A 17,380-nucleotide genomic window follows, 5' to 3' on the forward strand; every position below is an offset into this window, starting at 1 on the left:
GGCAGAATTCGGGGAGGGAGCAGAAGGTAGTGCTCTTTATTCAACTTGTCTATTAAATAAAGTGCACGTAATAAAAAAAAATGAAAAGTTGAAGATTAAAAAATATAAGGGAAAAATACACTTAGACCCCCTGTGGTTTCTGACACTTTCAACTTAACCCCTAATGTTTAAAAAGTTACAAATAGACCCCCTGGGGTTTCAATTTGTGTAAGGTAGACCACTCAGTTGACGGTTCGTCCACTGATTGAAGGGTTAGGATGATCCTATGGAGCTGATTTTTTGGGCACACCCTATCTATGTCAGGGCCCATCAAATGAACGCTTTGAATCATCCGAACAATGTGGGCCCACAAACACTACCAAAAACAATGTGGCCCCACAAACCCTACCAAAAACCAGACAAAAGAGTGTAAAAGAATAGACGCAAGAATGGAGACCCATTCCCCCAAAGGATACAAATTGCACTACATAAAATCATCCAGAAAAATTTGAGGAAGTGGTGGTGAAACGCTCAATTCAGTTCCAAGAACAGACTTCCCTGGCTTTGCTAGGGACTTGCCACAATTCATATAGGTTGTGCCTAAAAAATGATTTCCACTCCTTGTTTCCTGTATGGGCAGTGATGAGGAGGAACGAGTTGATCGTTAGCTGATTTTACTGCCAATTCAAATGGGTCAGACTGGTAGTTGAAGCTTGAGATATCTAGAACCGGAGTATAATAAGTATGGCTATGCATCCAAGGTCTGCGAATTCCATTGGGAAAATTATTGATAGCTCGAGATCCTCACACTCCCATCTTCTCCATGGCCGCATACCAAATGGTTAAAGAGGATGAAATATTGAGGAATGAATGCAAGGAACTAATCTCGTCCCTTCCAAGAGGGAATGGGTGGTACATTCCTTATTACTACCAATATCAAGGCTTTTGGTATCCTCTAAAGTACTTGAAAGGAGCAGTGGCATTCCATCAACAGTTTAAACCCCGCGAAGGGGATGCATTTCTAGTCACCACGCCCAAAGCCGGCACCACTTGGCTCAAGGCACTTGCTTTCGCGGTTGTGAACCGGACTCGTTACCTTGTCACTGACCACCCTCTGCTAAACACTCGCCCCCATGACCTCGTCCCTTTTGTCATCTTGAAGTTCTTTGTATATAACCAACTTTCTGAATTTGAGAGCATTCCCTCCCCTAGGCTCTTGGCTGCCCACATCCCTTACACGTTGTTACCGGAAGGCAAGCCTGGAAAGGCCTTATTGGGATCATGTGTTGGGGTACTGGAAGGCAAGCCTGGAAAGGCCTGGAAGGGTCTTATTCTTGAAGTATGAGGAAATTGAAATAAACAAGAGGGGGGGGGGGGGGTGAATTGGTTTAAACACTAATTTATACATTTAAAAAAAAAATTAATTATTAAACCTAATTTGATTTTACTTCTCTTGATTAGATTTTGGTTAGTTCAAATAAGATCAAAACAAAATGAATTGCCAAACCAAAATCAAGAATGAAAGTGCAAGATAAAGAAAGAACACACCGATGTATAGTGGTTCGGGCAAAGCCCTACTCCACTCTTCTTAAGATCGTCCTTATGGATTTCCACTATTATGAGACCTCTACGATGCCCGGGTCCGAGGCGATTACACTCCCAAGGGATATTAAATGAGGATGCCCTTGACACCTTTACATCGACTCTCCTTCTTCGTCGAGTTCTAAGCGATACTCCCTAGGGTATTAAGATAGGATGCCCTAACCACCTTTACAAGAAAAGAAGATGAAGATTTGCTTGGCTTCTCTTGAAAGCTTGATGCACAATGTTGTCCCCTTTGATTGCTCTCCAATATAGCTTGCAAGTGAAAGCCTAAATCCAAACTCAAAAGATTTGCAAGTTGCAAGGCAAGTTTGGGAGAGGAAAACAATTTCTCAAGCTAAAAGGATTTGCAAGTGTTTGAATGCTTAAGGATGCTTTTTCAAATATTCAAGAGAAGAAAATAATCCTCTTGAATGTGTATATATAGCTTCTCAACAAAATATGACCGTTTGGGGTTAAAGAAATCAAAAATCAATTTTTAATTCAAAAGCCAACGGCTATATTTTGCGCTGTCGCGACGTTCTCGGAGTTCCGAGAACCATTCTTGGAGTTCCGAGAGAACGGCCAGAAGAAGAAAAATTCTACTGGACCATTTCTCGGAGTTCCGAGAAAATGGCCAGAAGTTGTCAAAAACTACTGAACCATTTCTCGGAGTTCCGAGAAAAATCTCGAAGTTCCGAGAAGCCTAAAATCAGCAGACTTTTTATATTTTTGATGCTATTTGATTTTGAGCTTTTGGAACTCAATTCCTAAGAAAATTTGGAATGTTTATGAGGGTCCCAACATGTTGGTCCACCACATAACCATTCACTAAACCATTTAAGTTCTTAAGTGTTTTTGAAAAACTCTTTTGAAAATCCTTGCCTTGACTTAGAAATCTAAAGAGAAAAGATTTAAAATGAAATCTATGTAACCTTCAACTTCTCTTTAGCCTTAGCCTTCAATTGATCTTCCATTTTGTGTATGCTTGCTTGAGAGATGATGTGAGCTCCACTTAGCTCCTTTGACTCTTGTGTGGTACATCTTCAAGCATGACCATGTGGAGTGTTGGTTTCTTCAATGATCAACCTATCTTAACACAACACTTCAAGGCAAATTGATTAGTATTCAAGAACATAATCAATTATGTTTAGAATCATCAAAACAAGATAGGAAAGTAGACCCTTGGGCTTACAGAAATGAAACAAGAACCCATACTTCATTTGAAGAGGTTGGCTGAGTTCTTGGGGTATCCTTTCTCTCCAAAGGAAGAGAAAGAAGGGGTGGTGGAGGAAATATCACAACTATGCAGTTTTAAGAATTTGAGCAATTTGGAAGTGAACAAGAGTGGAACAATGGAGCAAACTGGTTATGACAATAAGTTATTTTTTAGGAAAGGGGAGGTGGGTGATTGGGCAAATCATCTGACCCCTTCAATGGTAGAGCGATTGGATCAGCTCATGCAACAAAAGTTCCACAGTTATGGTCTCACCTTCCCCTCTTAGTTATTTGGTCATTATCATATATATCATTTTCTTATCTTCTTGTTGTTTTGTTTCCAATGAAGCTCTTTCCGAGCAACAAAACATAAATAAACTGCTATTTATGTATTGGATCATCTTCTTAAGTAATCTCTTCTTTTCTTACTTTGTTTTGTTTCCGATAATTCCCTGTTTGGATTTTGCCTAGAAATACTTGCAACAATTTTTTTTCCGAGAAAAATATTTTTTTTTTCACTATTTTGAAAGAAAATAAAATGGGTATTGCTTAATTGAAGGTCCCTTTAAAGAAGACTTGAACCGCAATGGTTGAAGATACTTTTGTGATGTGGGATCAAACAACCTAGAAGCCCAAAATTAAGAAAAGTTTTCGTTCCAAACTTTTCCAATCAGTGCCTAAAGCTCTTACTGAGCAAAAACACATATAGTGCTTTTTATGTAGCCTATCAAATAGTTGTCATTAATTAGCATCCATTTTTAGGATTAGTATAAATGGGGGTGGAAAACATGAAAATTTTCCTTTTATTTCTTATGAGAGAGCATGATAAAATGAATGATACGCCTTGGCCGATGACCCGAAATACCCCGATACGCCTTGACCGATGACCCGAAATACCCCAGGTTGGGTTCAAAACTCATTGGTCTTGGTTTGACTTGGTTTTTAGGATGCAAAACCCCAACTTAATCTGAGGTCGGGCAGGGGTAATCTTTAAAACTCATATTTTGGGGTTTTTTTATACAGTGTAAGTGCTTATAATCCATTATTTTTCAAAAAGTACTGTGCCGTCCACACCATAGGTTGAAAACATCCATTTGATGGTACAAAACGTAAATCAGTTGTGCCCAAAAAATCATTTCCATAGGATGATCCTACCCCTCCAATCTACAGAGGAGCCGTGTATTATGGAAACCTCCTTAGATTGGAGAATTTGGATCATCCTATGGAAATCATTTTCGAGGCACAACCTATATGCATTGTGGCCCATCAAATGGACGGTTTGATCATCTATGGTATGGGCCATACAGCGCTTTTTGAAAAACACTGAAATCTATAGGCTTACACCATATAAATTCTCCATATTTGATGTAGTGGGGTGGTTAACTAGGTAATTTTAAAATCTTTTCAACTTTAAGTGGTCAATTTTTCCATTAAATAAAGAGAACTTCACAACAACAACAAAAAAATGAAGAATAAATAATACAAATTTGATTGAAAAAGTCAAACAGAGGAGAAAGCATGAAATGCTTATAAATTCCAGCAAGGTTTGCCCCTTACAAGATGAATGGTCTAGATCGCCTCGCCTACATTCGTGACATCCTTGTATCCTGTATGGGCACTGATGAGGAGGAACGAGTTGATCGTTAGCTGATTTTACTACCAATTCAAATGGGTCAGACTGGTAGTTGAAGCTTGAGATATCTAGAACTGGAGTATAATAAGTACGGCTATGCATCCAAGGTCTGTGAATTCCATTGGGAAAATTATTGATAGCTCGAGATCCTCACACTCCCATCTTCTCCATGGCCGCATACCAAATGCTTAAAGAGGATGAAATATTGAGGAATGAATGCAAGGAACTAATCTCCTCCCTTCCAAGAAGGAATGGGTGGTGTTAGAGATATTAAATAACCGCAAGTGCACGGATCGTGTAAATACGGGTCGAACTCAGGGAAGAGAAATCTAGTTGTCAATCCTATTCTTGTACCGATTAGAATACTAGCTATGATATATTGTTCCCTGGAATGGACTCAAGATTTCCAGGGACTTAACCTCGTTGCCAACACTATATATAAGCGTATATTCTAATCAATCTAAGAATCAAATTTAACTAAGATCTTTTTTATTTAAAATCCTAATTTAGGCAAAGTGTACCAAGGTTCTAATGATCTCTTTTAACTACTTATCTATTTTAATTAGAAAATCAAAATTCGAAAGGCCTAAGTTAATTGGAAAATTGCAAAAGTAATTTGGAATAGTGTAAAAATCTTAATTCAATATAAAAGATTACTTAGGGCTAGAATCCACCATGGGTTTGGATTAGATTGATTAATTAAAACAACTCTTGAATTGGGTTGAAAATTCGATTAACTAGTCAATAAGGAATAAGATCAAAGGAATGTCATTCCTTATAAGTAATTAATCAAATCCACCCTCCAATTTACATTGATTATATAGAACTTTATATTTGTTAATCAACAATCATTCATACAAAAGGGGAAAGCCAATGGCATGAATGATTGGGATTTTCCAAACACAAAATCCTACACAAATTTTCAATTGAATAGATTGATTTAATTATAAATATTTCTCCTTCCCCATGGCTTCAACTAAACCCTAAGTAATTAGGATTTAGTTATTCATGAAGAAGTGAAGAAAAACAAAAATAAAAGAGATAGATAGGAGAAGAATTGCCATATAGAACTTGAAAGGAAATGAAACAAAAGCAAATTACTTCTTCACTAACTTGAATTGAAACAAAATTACATCAAATTGAACTTAAAATAAATAACAAAAATAAAAGAAACTTATTCTATTTCTCCTCAAATCTTTGGTTGAATCTTCCTCCTTCAAGCTTTAATGTCACCTTGAGTTTGAATGGTGGATGATGATGCCTTGGATTGAGAGTTGAAAAGAATAAGAAAAAGAAAGAACAAGAAAACCTAAGAGAGAGAGCTTGAGAGTAGTGGAGAGAAAAAGAGAGAATGAAAAAGAGAATGTCTTCTTCACTCCAATATGTAGCTTTCTTCCCCTTCTATTTTCATCTCCAAGAAAAGACACAATCTTGGTATCTTTTTGTATTTTTGGAAGCCACCACCTTTCCTTGGCAATTTTTGAAATTTCACCCTTTGTTTATAATGCAAATTTCTTATTTTATTTTCTCACAATTTAAGCTTCTTGGCACTCCCTTTTTGTAAATTTTTGTTGACTTTTTCTACTCTTCTTGCTCTTACGTGGGAATTGGTGCTATTTTGCTACAAGACAAAATAGCATGATTATGCATATATTAGAAACCATATAAAATCTCATATAGATAGGGAATGAATTTTAGCAAATGTAAGTGGGTGCCACATAATTGTATATATATATGAATGAATTTTAGCAAATGTAAGTGGGTCCCACATAATTGAATATATATAAATTATATGCAATTAGAAAATACCCTTTTCCTATACAAAACGTCACTCACTTGTTAAATATGGCTTATTGCCATTAAAAGTCAAACTTCTATAAAAGAAAAACCCTTGTTGGATTTCCCATTCATATGCATATGTATGCTTTCTTTTTTTATCATCCAGCCAATGCAAATATAGAAATAACAAGATGCCGAAATTGCTTTCCACAACAGTGCTTTCCAAAAACCCAAGTGGGTCCCACATCACATAAGACAATCTCTATTTTGGTTCAAAAATTCCCAACATGGCTACGGCTTTGCCTATTTTGAAATCAGCCATGATGTCATGCTCATCCCAACGGTTCAGATTATCCTATGGGGTTGCAATATTTAGAAATAGTGAGAGCAAGTGCAAGTAGGTGAAATAGAAATTACTATTTCATGCAAAAACATGTACAAATGTAAAGATTTGCATGTGTTTTGTAATTGCATGTGGGTCCCATATATATTATATAGTATATGAATCACATAGCAATTGCCATTTTTAACCCAAAAGTGGGTCCCACTTTGAATATAGTAAAGAAACTTTTAAAAAACGTGAAGGGCTACAGCTGTTATTCAAATCAAGGTGGGTCCTGATGATCATGGCCCAAACCATTTCTATTAGATGATCTAAACTGTTCATTTCATAGGCCTTAGCTCTATTTTTCGTAAAAATCCGAGGTAGCCTTGAAATACCAAAAATAATAAAATACCTTAGTAGTACCGCTTTAAATAAAAAAAATGCATGCTTTTCCTACCTACAATTCACACATAAATGTGCTTATCAGATTCCCCCACACTTAAACTTTGCTTGTCCTCAAGCAAACAAAAAGAAAATATACGAAAATAAAAACAAAAACAAAAACAAAAACCTAACTCACTTTTGTTGGAATCATGATTGCACTTAGCATGTGCAACAAGCCTTTAAACCCATAGGTTACCCTAGTGGACGAGTTGTGTCTCGTGAGTGTTTGCAGTGAATATACACACAAAATTCCAAAACAAACTTTTCTTTCCAAATCTCACTATAGAATAAAGCCAAAAATTTCTAATTCTTTTTTTCTTTGATAAATTACTCAAAATAGAACAACTAGAATACCCCCATACTTAAACTTTGTATCCTATCCCAAGTTGAAAAAATTAGAAAAATATTTTAAATAAGGAATCTTCTTTCGAATTTTTCCTACTCATCTCCGTTAAATTTGCTTCTAATGTAATCGTACCATAAAAGGAATTTGATTAGAAAACTTCGTAGAAAACTTACAAATTTATAGGTCCACCATACTTTCCACTTTTTTCATAGTTTCTAAGAATAGAACTCACTTTTTGTAATCCTCTACTGCTTTTGGCGTGAATGACATGCAGGGCATGCACCAGACACCCAGGCTACTAAGCAGTGTCCGACTAATCTTTGATTTGCATATATCATAGACATTGAAGCATATGAGTTCAAGTTTTACCTTTGATTATGTGCAATGCTTTGATTTATTAAGCTTTCTAATTGACCCATGTATGGAGTTTTGAGTCAGTTGCTCTCAAGGCAGTTGGCTTTAAGGAACTAGGCATAAAAACCCTTTAGACTTAATAGCTGAAGTCAAAAAGGCTACAAATCAAAACTATAATCAAGAAGCCAACTTTCTAAAAATAATTCTTTCTTTCTTTTGTTTCAACCTTTCTTTCCTTTTTAACCATACCATATAAAAAGTAAGTGTCTATTTCTATTTCTTTAAAAGAAAGATTCCAAAAGAAAACAAAACTATGAAAGGAAAGTATTCTTTCTAATTTTCAAATTCCAAAATTAAAATATCCACTAACTTTCTTTCTTAAAATAGGAAAACAACATTCCTTTTAAGAATACCAAGTTCTTTCTAATTCGAGAAAAATACCAAAAATAAAAGGAAAAGAAAATTTCTAACTTTAACTATAGAAAAGATTAGAAAAGAAAGTTTCCAAAAGCTACCCCCCCATACTTGATTTATGCATTGTCCTCAAGGCATTAAAAATAGAAAGAAAAATATGAGGACTAAAAATAGAAAGGAGGGTACGTACCGTATTTGTTTAGGCATGATTCGAATAAGAAGGTTTATGGAGATCCATGACCTCTTCCATATCCGGCTTTGACAACTCAATAAATGGCTTTAATCTTTGACCATTAACTTAAAAAATCTCACCATTGCTTGGATTTAGAACCTCGACAGCACCATGGGAGAAAATTTTATTAACCACATATGGTCCATCCCAACAGGATCTTAACTTACGTGGAAAGATATGCAATCTTGAATTGTAGAGAAGCACTTCTTTGCCCTCTTGAAACGATTTTCTCAAAATATGTTTATCATGAAAAGCTTTTGTCTTCTCTTTATAGATCTTTGCATTCTCGTACGGTTCATTGCGCAACTCCTCAAATTCAGAAAGTTGTAATCGCCTTTCAACACCTGCAGAAGACAAATCAAAGTTTAGTTTCTTAATAGCCCAAAAAGCTTTAAGTTCCAATTCAACCGGGAGGTGACAAGCTTTTCCATATACAAGACGGTAAGGAGACTGACCAAGATCAGTCTTGAATGCCGTCCTATGAGCCCACAAGGCATCCACTAATCTAATGGACAAATCTTTACGGTTTGGATTCACTGTCTTCTCCAAAATTTGCTTAATTTGCCTACTTGAAACCTATACTTGATCACTCGTTTGAGGATGATAAGGGGTGGCCAACTTATGAGTAATACCATAATTCTTCATAAGAGCTTCAAACGGCCTATTACAAAAGTGCTTAACCCTATCACTAATGATGGCACGGGGTGCACCGAAGCGTGAAAAAATATTTTTTTTAAGAAACTTGACCACCACCTTGTGGTCATTGGATTTGCAAGCAATGGCTTCAATCCATTTCGACACGTAATCTACACCTAACAAATTATACAAATTTCCAAAAGAGTTGGGAAACGGACCCATAAAATCAATACCCCACACATCGAAGATTTCTACCACTAAGATCGGGTTGAGGGGCATCATATTTCGCTTTGTAACTCTACCTAATGACTGACAAGATCTACATGCCTTACAAAAATCAAAAGCATCTCTAAAAAGACTTGGCCAATAGAAACCACATTGTAAAACTTTGTGCGCGGTTTTCTTTGCACTAAAGTGGCCACCACAGGCTTGATCATGGCAAAAAGATAGAATCGATTGGTGCTCATGATCGGGCACACATCGTCTGACAATTTGATCCGAACAAGTTTTGAACAAATAGGGATCATCTCAAAAGAAATACTTTACCTGTGAGTGAAACCGGTATTTGTCTTGGTTGGACCAATGATCCGGTGTAGCACCTGTAACCAAGTAATTCACAATATCCGCATACCATGGCTCACTAGAAATAGCAAATAATTGCTCATCAGTGAAGTTTTCATTAATTGGACATTCGTCATTCTTTGCATTAGGAAGTCTAGACAAGTGATCGGCAACCAAGTTTTCCGTACCCTTTTTATCTCTAATCTCCAAATCAAACTCTTGAAGAAGTAAAACCCACCTAATGAGGCGAGCTTTAGCATCCTTCTTTCCAACAAGATACTTGATTGCCGAATGGTCGGTATAAATTATCACCTGCGATCCAATCAAGTAGGACCGAAACTTCTCTAATGCAAACACAACCGCTAAGAATTCTTTTTCCGTAGTGGTGTAGTTGAGTTGTGCATCATTGAGAGTCCTACTTGCATAATAGATTACATGCGGTAATTTATTGAATCTTTGACCCAACACGGCTCCTATTGCAAAGTCAGAAGCATCACACATAATTTCAAACGGTTCGGTCCAATTAGGTGCTTGAATGATGGGAGCCGTAGTTAACTCCTTTTTTAAACACTCAAAAGAATCGAAGCATTCTTTGAAAAACTCAAATTTTTGATCTTTTGCTAACAAGTTGGTTAGAGGCCTAGCATTTTTAGAAAAACCTTTTATAAAACGCCGATAAAAGCCCGCATGGCCCAAAAATAATCTAATATCCTTCACGCTTTTGGGTGGTGAAAGATGGACAATGAGATCCACCTTAGCTTTATCAATCTTAATTCCCTTTTTAGAAATCACATGACCTAAAACTATGCCCTCTTTTACCATAAAATGAAATTTTTCCCAATTGAGGACAAGGTTCTGTTCTCTACTCCTTTCTAAGACCAATTTTAAGTGATGTAAACATTCGGCATAGGTGGAGCCATGAATGGAAAAATCATCCATAAAAACCTCTAAGAAGGTCTCCACCATGTCAGAAAAGATACTCATCATGCATCTTTGGAAAGTTGCCGGTGCATTGCAAAACCCAAAAGGCATGCGTCTATAAGCAAACGTTCCAAAGGGGCATGTGAATGTCGTTTTCTCTTGATCTTCAGGAGCTATGGGAATTTGGTTGTAACTGGAATATCCATCAAGAAAGCAATAATACTCATGACCTGCTAACCTTGCTAACATTTGATCAATAAAAGGCAAAGGAAAGTGATCCTTCCAAGTAGCGGCATTAAGCTTTCGGTAGTCAATACAAACCCGCCACCCTGTTTGAATACGAGTAGGAATAAGTTCATTGGTGGCGGATTGTATAACGGTAACTCCCGACTTCTTAGGCACTACTTGGACGGGACTCACCCATTGGCTATTCGAGATGGGACAAATGATCCCATTATCTAACCATTTTAAAATATCTTTTTGGATGGCTTCCTTCATCACAGGATTAGCCCTTCTTTGATGTTCCCTTGAAGGTTTGGCACCCTCAACGAGATGGATGTGATGTTGCACAATCGAAGGGCTAATTCCTTTGATGTCGGCCATTGTCCAACCTATGGCTTCCTTGTTATCTTTTAGCAATTTAATGAGTTCCTCCTCTTGAGGGGAGGTTAGGTCCGCAGCAATTATTACAGGCAAAGTACAATTATCACCCAAAAATGCATAACGTAAATGAGAAGGCAAGGGCTTCAACTCCAACTGTGGCGCTTCTTCGATTGATGTCTTTGGAAGAGATGTTGCGAGTGGTCCAACAGGCTCCACGTTTTAGATGGCAAAAGCTTTGGAAAAGAAATCATCTCCATCATTTCCTAGTTCGTCCAAGCATTCTTGGAATCTAGCATCAAAATCAATTTCAAAATTAGAAACAATGTCGTCGGAAAAGGAATGCAACATATTGATTTCTTCATAAAAATTTGGTTGCTTACCCAATCTAAAGACATTAAAATCAACCGATGTGTTTCCAAAAGACAATTTCATCAATCCATTTGTACAATTAATTAGAGCGTTGCTAGTGGTAAGGAACGGCCTACCAAGGATGGTAGGAATTTGATCCTTGATATTAGCAACAGGCTCGGTATCTAACACAACAAAATCTACGGGAAATAAAAAATCAACTACTTTAACTAACACATCCTCAACCATCCCTTTGAGTGTTTTAATTGATCTATCCGCCAATTGAAGAGTGATGGTGGTTGGTTTGAGGTCTCCTAATCCTAGTTGCTTAAATACAGAAAAAGGCAAGAGATTTACACTTCCACCCAAATCCAAAAGAGCATGTTCAATATTTGTGTTACCAATAGTCCAAGAAATAGTAGGACATCCTGGGTCCTTATACTTAGCCACCATTTGTAGAGACAAGATGGAACTTATATTTGCGGCCAAGAAAGCTTTCTTGGGCACATTAGTTGTGCGCTTTTGAGTGCACAAATCTTTCAACACTTTGGCATAAGTAGGAACCTGAGAAATCGCATCTAATAAAGGAATGATAATTTGCACTTTGTTTAAACACATTTTAAATTTTATCCATGGCATCCACCTTCTTATTATTAGCAAGTCTCCTTGGAAAAGAAGCTTTAGGCACATACTCATTTTCAGGTGGAGAAACAGCCTGCTCTTCACTTACCTGTTTGGGTTCCGCAATCGAGCCTGTTGGAGGGGAGTCTTTTCTTACCGCTTTGGATGTATATTGTATATCTATAGAAGGTTCAGATCTGACCTCCTCCTTGTGGTAATCTCTACCACTCCTTAAAGCATATACGGAATTACATTCGTTGGAGGGCTCTTGCGGCGGCAAAATTGGTTGAATGGCATTCAACTAATTTGGCGGTACCTGTTGATTCACATTCATATTCACGTTCCTTGGATTAGGAACGGGTTGACTTGGCATCTTCCCATTTTCCCTCTCATGCAACGCCATGGCAAGTTGGGAGATTTGCTTCTCCATGTTGTGTTGGCTTGTCATGAAAGTGCTAGTGAGAAGTTCTATGCTTTTTTCTAATGAAGCTATGCGTGCCGACTTTCCTTGTTTTTGAAAACTCAGTGGTTGCTGATTTGAAACATTATTAATCATGGGATTTTGAAAAGTAGGAGGGGAAGGGAATGGCCGAACAAAAGTGGGAGGGAAGGTGGGCCTAGGTTGGCCGAATTGGCCTTGGCCTTGGAAATTAGATGGCCCACTTTGACTCCATGAAAAGTTGGGATGATTTCTCCATCCCGGATTATAAGTGCTAGAATAAGGATTATTAGCATAAAGAGCACTCACATTCTCATTAGAATTATCAAATTTAGCAAGAGTTGGACACTCTTCCATGACATGGTCCGTGGCTTGACACCAATTACACATGGAAACACTATGTGCAATTTGATTTACTTGTGAGGGTCCTTTGACAACTATTGCTTCTAGCCTTTTGATTAGGCTATCAAGATGGGACTCGTTTGCCACGGCACCCTCTATTAGAAATCCCTTGCTTGAAGTGGCTCTCTCACCATCTTGAGTGGATTCCCACTCTCTTGTTTTTTCCGCCAAATCAAGTAAGGAGTTCCATGCCGCGGCCTCATCCATGAAAGATGTAAAACCGTTAGGATACATGGACTCAAGAAGTTTCTTTGTTTGGTAATCTATGCCCTCATAAATAATTTGGCATAAGTGCCACAAATCAATTCCATGGTGAGGACACTCTTGGAGTAGGTCTTTGAACCTCTCCATAAACTTAGAAAATGACTCTAATGGCTTTTGTTTGAATTGTAAAATATCGTTCCTAAGCTTATTAGTTTTATGGCGAACTCCTCCCAAGTGGTGATGGAGTTCGTTGGTAAGCCATAGAGCCACTTTTTGGCTCCATCCTTGAGTGAAAACGTAATAAACCGCAACTTTACCGCATCATCGGTAAGTTGTTGCAACTTAATCAAAGCACATACATCTTCAAACTCACGCAAAAATAAATAAGCATCCTCCGAAGGGAGGCCATGAAAATGAGGAAGCAAAGAGATAAATTGCGATTTTAGCTCAAAATTATTGCCTTGTGCAATCGGCAATCTAATGCAATAAGGTTGCGCGGTTAGGGCCCGATAGAAGCGATCGTGCAAACTCTTGGGCGGCTCTTGTTCTTCCGCCATGACTACTTGATTTGGATTTGGTGCGATGTCTTCCGCCGTCTCTAACCGGTTTGCTCTTTCTAGTCGATTGGCCGAGTTCCGCACCCAACCTGCACTCATAAACACAAGAAAACCAAGTAAGAGAGATGGATAGGCAAGAAACCAAAATTATAACTAAACTAAAAATAACTACTAATCTAACACTTCGAATAATTAAGATTCTAATGCAACTCTCTTCCCCGGCAGCGGCGCCAAAAACTTGTTAGAGATATTAAATAACCGCAAGTGCACGGATCGTGTAAATACGGGTCGAACTCAGGGAAGAGAAATCTAGTTGTCAATCCTATTCTTGTACCGATTAGAATACTAGCTATGATATAATGTTGCCTGGAATGGACTCAGGATTCCCGTGGACTTGACCTCGGAGCCAACACTATATATAAGCGTATATTCTAATCAATCTAAGAATCAAATTTAACTAAGATCTTTTTTATTTAAAATCCTAATTTAGGCAAAGTGTACCAATGTTCTAATGATCTCTTTTAACTACTTATCTAATTTAATTAGAAAACCAAAATTTAAAGGCCTAAGTTAATTGAAAAATTGCAAAAGTAATTTGGAATAGTGTAAAAATCTTAATTCAATATAAAAGATTATTTAGGGTTAGAATCCACCATGGGTTTGGATTAGATTTATTAATTAAAACAACTCTTGAATTGGGTTGAAAATTCGATTAACTAGTAAATAAGGAATAAGATCAAAGGGATGTCATTCCTTATAAGTAATTAATCAAATCCACTCTTCAATTTACATTGATTATATAGAACTTTATATTTGTTAATCAACAATCATTCATACGAAAGGGGAAAGCCAATGGCATGAATGATTGGGATTTTCCAAGCACAAAATCCAACACAATTTTTCAATTGAGTAGATTTATTTAATTATAAATATTTCTCCTTCCCCATGGCTTCAACTAAACCATAAGTAATTAGGATTTAGTTATTCATGAAGAAGTGAAGAAAAATAAAAATAAAAGAGATAGATGGGAGAATAATTGCCATATAGAATTTGAAAGGAAATGAAACAAAAGCAAATTACTTCTTCACTAACTTGAATTGAAACAAAATTACATCAAATTGAACTTAAAATAAATAACAAAAATAAAAGGAACTTATTCTTTTTCTCCTCCAATCTTTGGTTGAATCTTCCTCCTTCAAGCTTTAATGTCGCCTTGAGTTTGAATGGTGGATGAAGATGCCTTGGATTGAGAGTTGAAAAGAAAAGGAAAAAGAAAGAACAAGAAAACCGAAGAGAGAGAGCTTGAGAGTAGTGGAGAGAAAAAGAGAGAATGAAAAAGAGAATGTCTTCTTCACTCCAATATGTAGCTTTATTCCCCTTCTATTTTCATCTCCAAGAAAAGACACAATCTTGGTATCTTTTTGTATTTTTGGAAGCCACCACCTTTCCTTAGCAATTTTTGAAATTTCACCCTTTGTTTATAATGCAAACTTCTTGTTTTATTTTCTCACAATTTAAGCTTCTTGGCACTCCCTTTTGGTAAATTTTTGTTGACTTTTTCTACTCTTCTTGCTCTTACGTGGGAATTGGTGCTATTTTGCTACAAGACAAAATAGTATGATTATGCATATATTAGAAACCATATAAAATCTCATATACATAGGGAATGAATTTTAGCAAATGTATGTGGGTCCCACATAATTGTATATATATAAATTATATGCAATTAGAAAATACCCTTTTCCTATACAAAACGTCACCCACTTGTTAAATATGGCTTGTTGCCATTAAAAGTCAAACTTCTATAAAAGAAAAACCCTTGTTGGATTTCCCATGCATATGCATATGTATGCTTTATTTTTTTATCATCCAGCCCATGCAAATATAGAAATAACAAGATGCCGAAATTGCTTTCCACAACAATGCTTTCCAAAAACCCAAGTGGGTCCCACATCACATAAGACAATCTCTATTTTGGTTCAAGAATTCCCAACATGGTTACGGCTTTGCCTATTTTGAAATCAGCCATGATGTCATGCTCATCCCAACGGTTCAGATTATCCTATGGGTTTGCAATATTTAGAAATAGTGAGAGCAAGTGCAAGTAGGTGAAATAGAAATTACTATTTCATGCAAAAACGTGTACAAATGTAAAGATTTGCATGTGTTTTGTAATTGCATGTGGGTCCCATATATATTATATAGTTTATGAATCACATAGTAATTCCATTTTTAATCCAAAAGTGGGTCCCACTTAGTATACAGTACAGAAACTTTTAAAAAACGTGAAGGGCTACAGCTGTTATTCAAATCAAGGTGGGTCCTGATGATCATGGCTCAAACCATTTCTATTGGATGATCTAAACTGTTCATTTCATAGGCCCTGGCTCTATTTTTCGAAACAATCCGAAGTAGCCTTGAAATACCAAAAATAATAAAATACCTTAGTAGTACCGCTTTAAATAACAAAAATGCATGCTTTTCCTACCTACAATTCACACATAAATGTGCTCATCAGGTGGTACATTCCTTATTACTGCCAATATCAAGGCTTTTGGTATCCTCTAAAGTACTTGAAAGGAGCAGTGGCATTCCATCAACAGTTTAAACCCCGCGAAGGGGAAGCATTTCTAGTCACCACGCCCAAATCCGGCACCACTTGGCTCAAGGCACTTGCTTTCGCGGTTGTGAACCGGACTCGTTACCTTGTCACTGACCACCCTCTGCTAAACACTGGCCCCCATGACCTCGTCCCTTTTTTCATCTTGAAGTTCTTTGTATATAACCAACTTTCTGAATTTGAGAGCATTCCCTCCCCTAGGCTCTTGGCTACCCACATCCCTTACACGTTGTTACCGGAATCGGCAATACAGTCGAATTGTCGGGTAGTTTACTTGTGCCGGAATCCTAGAGATACCTTTACTTCCATGTGGGTTTTCTTCAGCAAGTTGAGACATGAGAGTCTAGGACCACTTTCTCTAGAAGAGGCCTTTGAGTTGTTTTGCACTGGAGTTTCTATATTAGGTCCTTATTGGGATCATGTGTTGGGGTACTGGAAGGCAGGCCTGGAAAGGCCTGAAAGGGTATTATTCTTGAAGTATGAGGAAATGAAACGAGAACCCATACTTCATTTGAAGAGGTTGGCTGAGTTCTTGGGGTATCCTTTCTCTCCAGAGGAAGAGAAAGAAGGGGTGGTGGAGGAAATATCACAACTATGCAGTTTTAAGAATTTGAGCAATTTGGAAGTGAACAAGAGTGGAACAATGGAGCAAATTGGTTTTGACAATAAGTTGTTTTTTAGGAAAGGGGAGGTGGGTGATTGGGCAAATCATCTGACCCCTTCAATGGTAGAGCGTTTGGATCAGCTCATGCAACAAAAGTTCCACAGTTATGGTCTCACCTTCCCCTCTTAGTTATTTGGTCATTATCATATATATCCTTTTCTTATCTTCTTGTTGTTTGGTTTCCAATGATGCTCTTTCCGAGCAACAAAACATAAATAAATTGGTATTTATGCATTGGATCATCTTCTTAAGTAATCTCTTCTTTTCTTACTTTTGTTTTGTTTCCGATAATTCCCTATTTGGATTTTGCCTAAAAATATTTGCAACAATTTTATCCCCTTCTATTACCCTAAGACACCCATCCTAAGTGTTTTATATTTGATTTTGCTGAAAATGGGTAGTCTCGGGAAGAAATTAGTCAAAAATTAGAGTGGGATAATTCACCCCCCTTTAAAAGTAGCTTACATCCTAAGCTAAGTTGTCTTAGTTTAATTAACTA

General features: G+C 37.1%; 1 non-coding gene and 2 pseudogenes across 1 annotated transcript; all 3 read left to right on the plus strand.

Annotated features, from left to right (window-relative positions):
• Positions 1 to 817: 817 nt before the first annotated feature.
• Positions 818 to 1,324, plus strand: LOC143850155 (cytosolic sulfotransferase 15 pseudogene; annotated as a pseudogene).
• Positions 1,325 to 12,006: 10,682 nt separating this feature from the next.
• Positions 12,007 to 17,010, plus strand: LOC143850156 (cytosolic sulfotransferase 5 pseudogene; annotated as a pseudogene).
• On the plus strand, positions 13,141 to 13,247 carry LOC143852161 (small nucleolar RNA R71). Its single transcript, XR_013236726.1, has one exon. It is a non-coding gene; the product is annotated as a small nucleolar RNA R71 (small nucleolar RNA).
• Positions 17,011 to 17,380: the final 370 nt, after the last annotated feature.

This window comes from Tasmannia lanceolata, unplaced genomic scaffold (genome assembly GCF_043159265.1).
Source record: "Tasmannia lanceolata isolate RefF3 unplaced genomic scaffold, GAP_Taslan_0.1 ptg000018l, whole genome shotgun sequence".
NCBI lineage: Eukaryota > Viridiplantae > Streptophyta > Magnoliopsida > Canellales > Winteraceae > Tasmannia > Tasmannia lanceolata.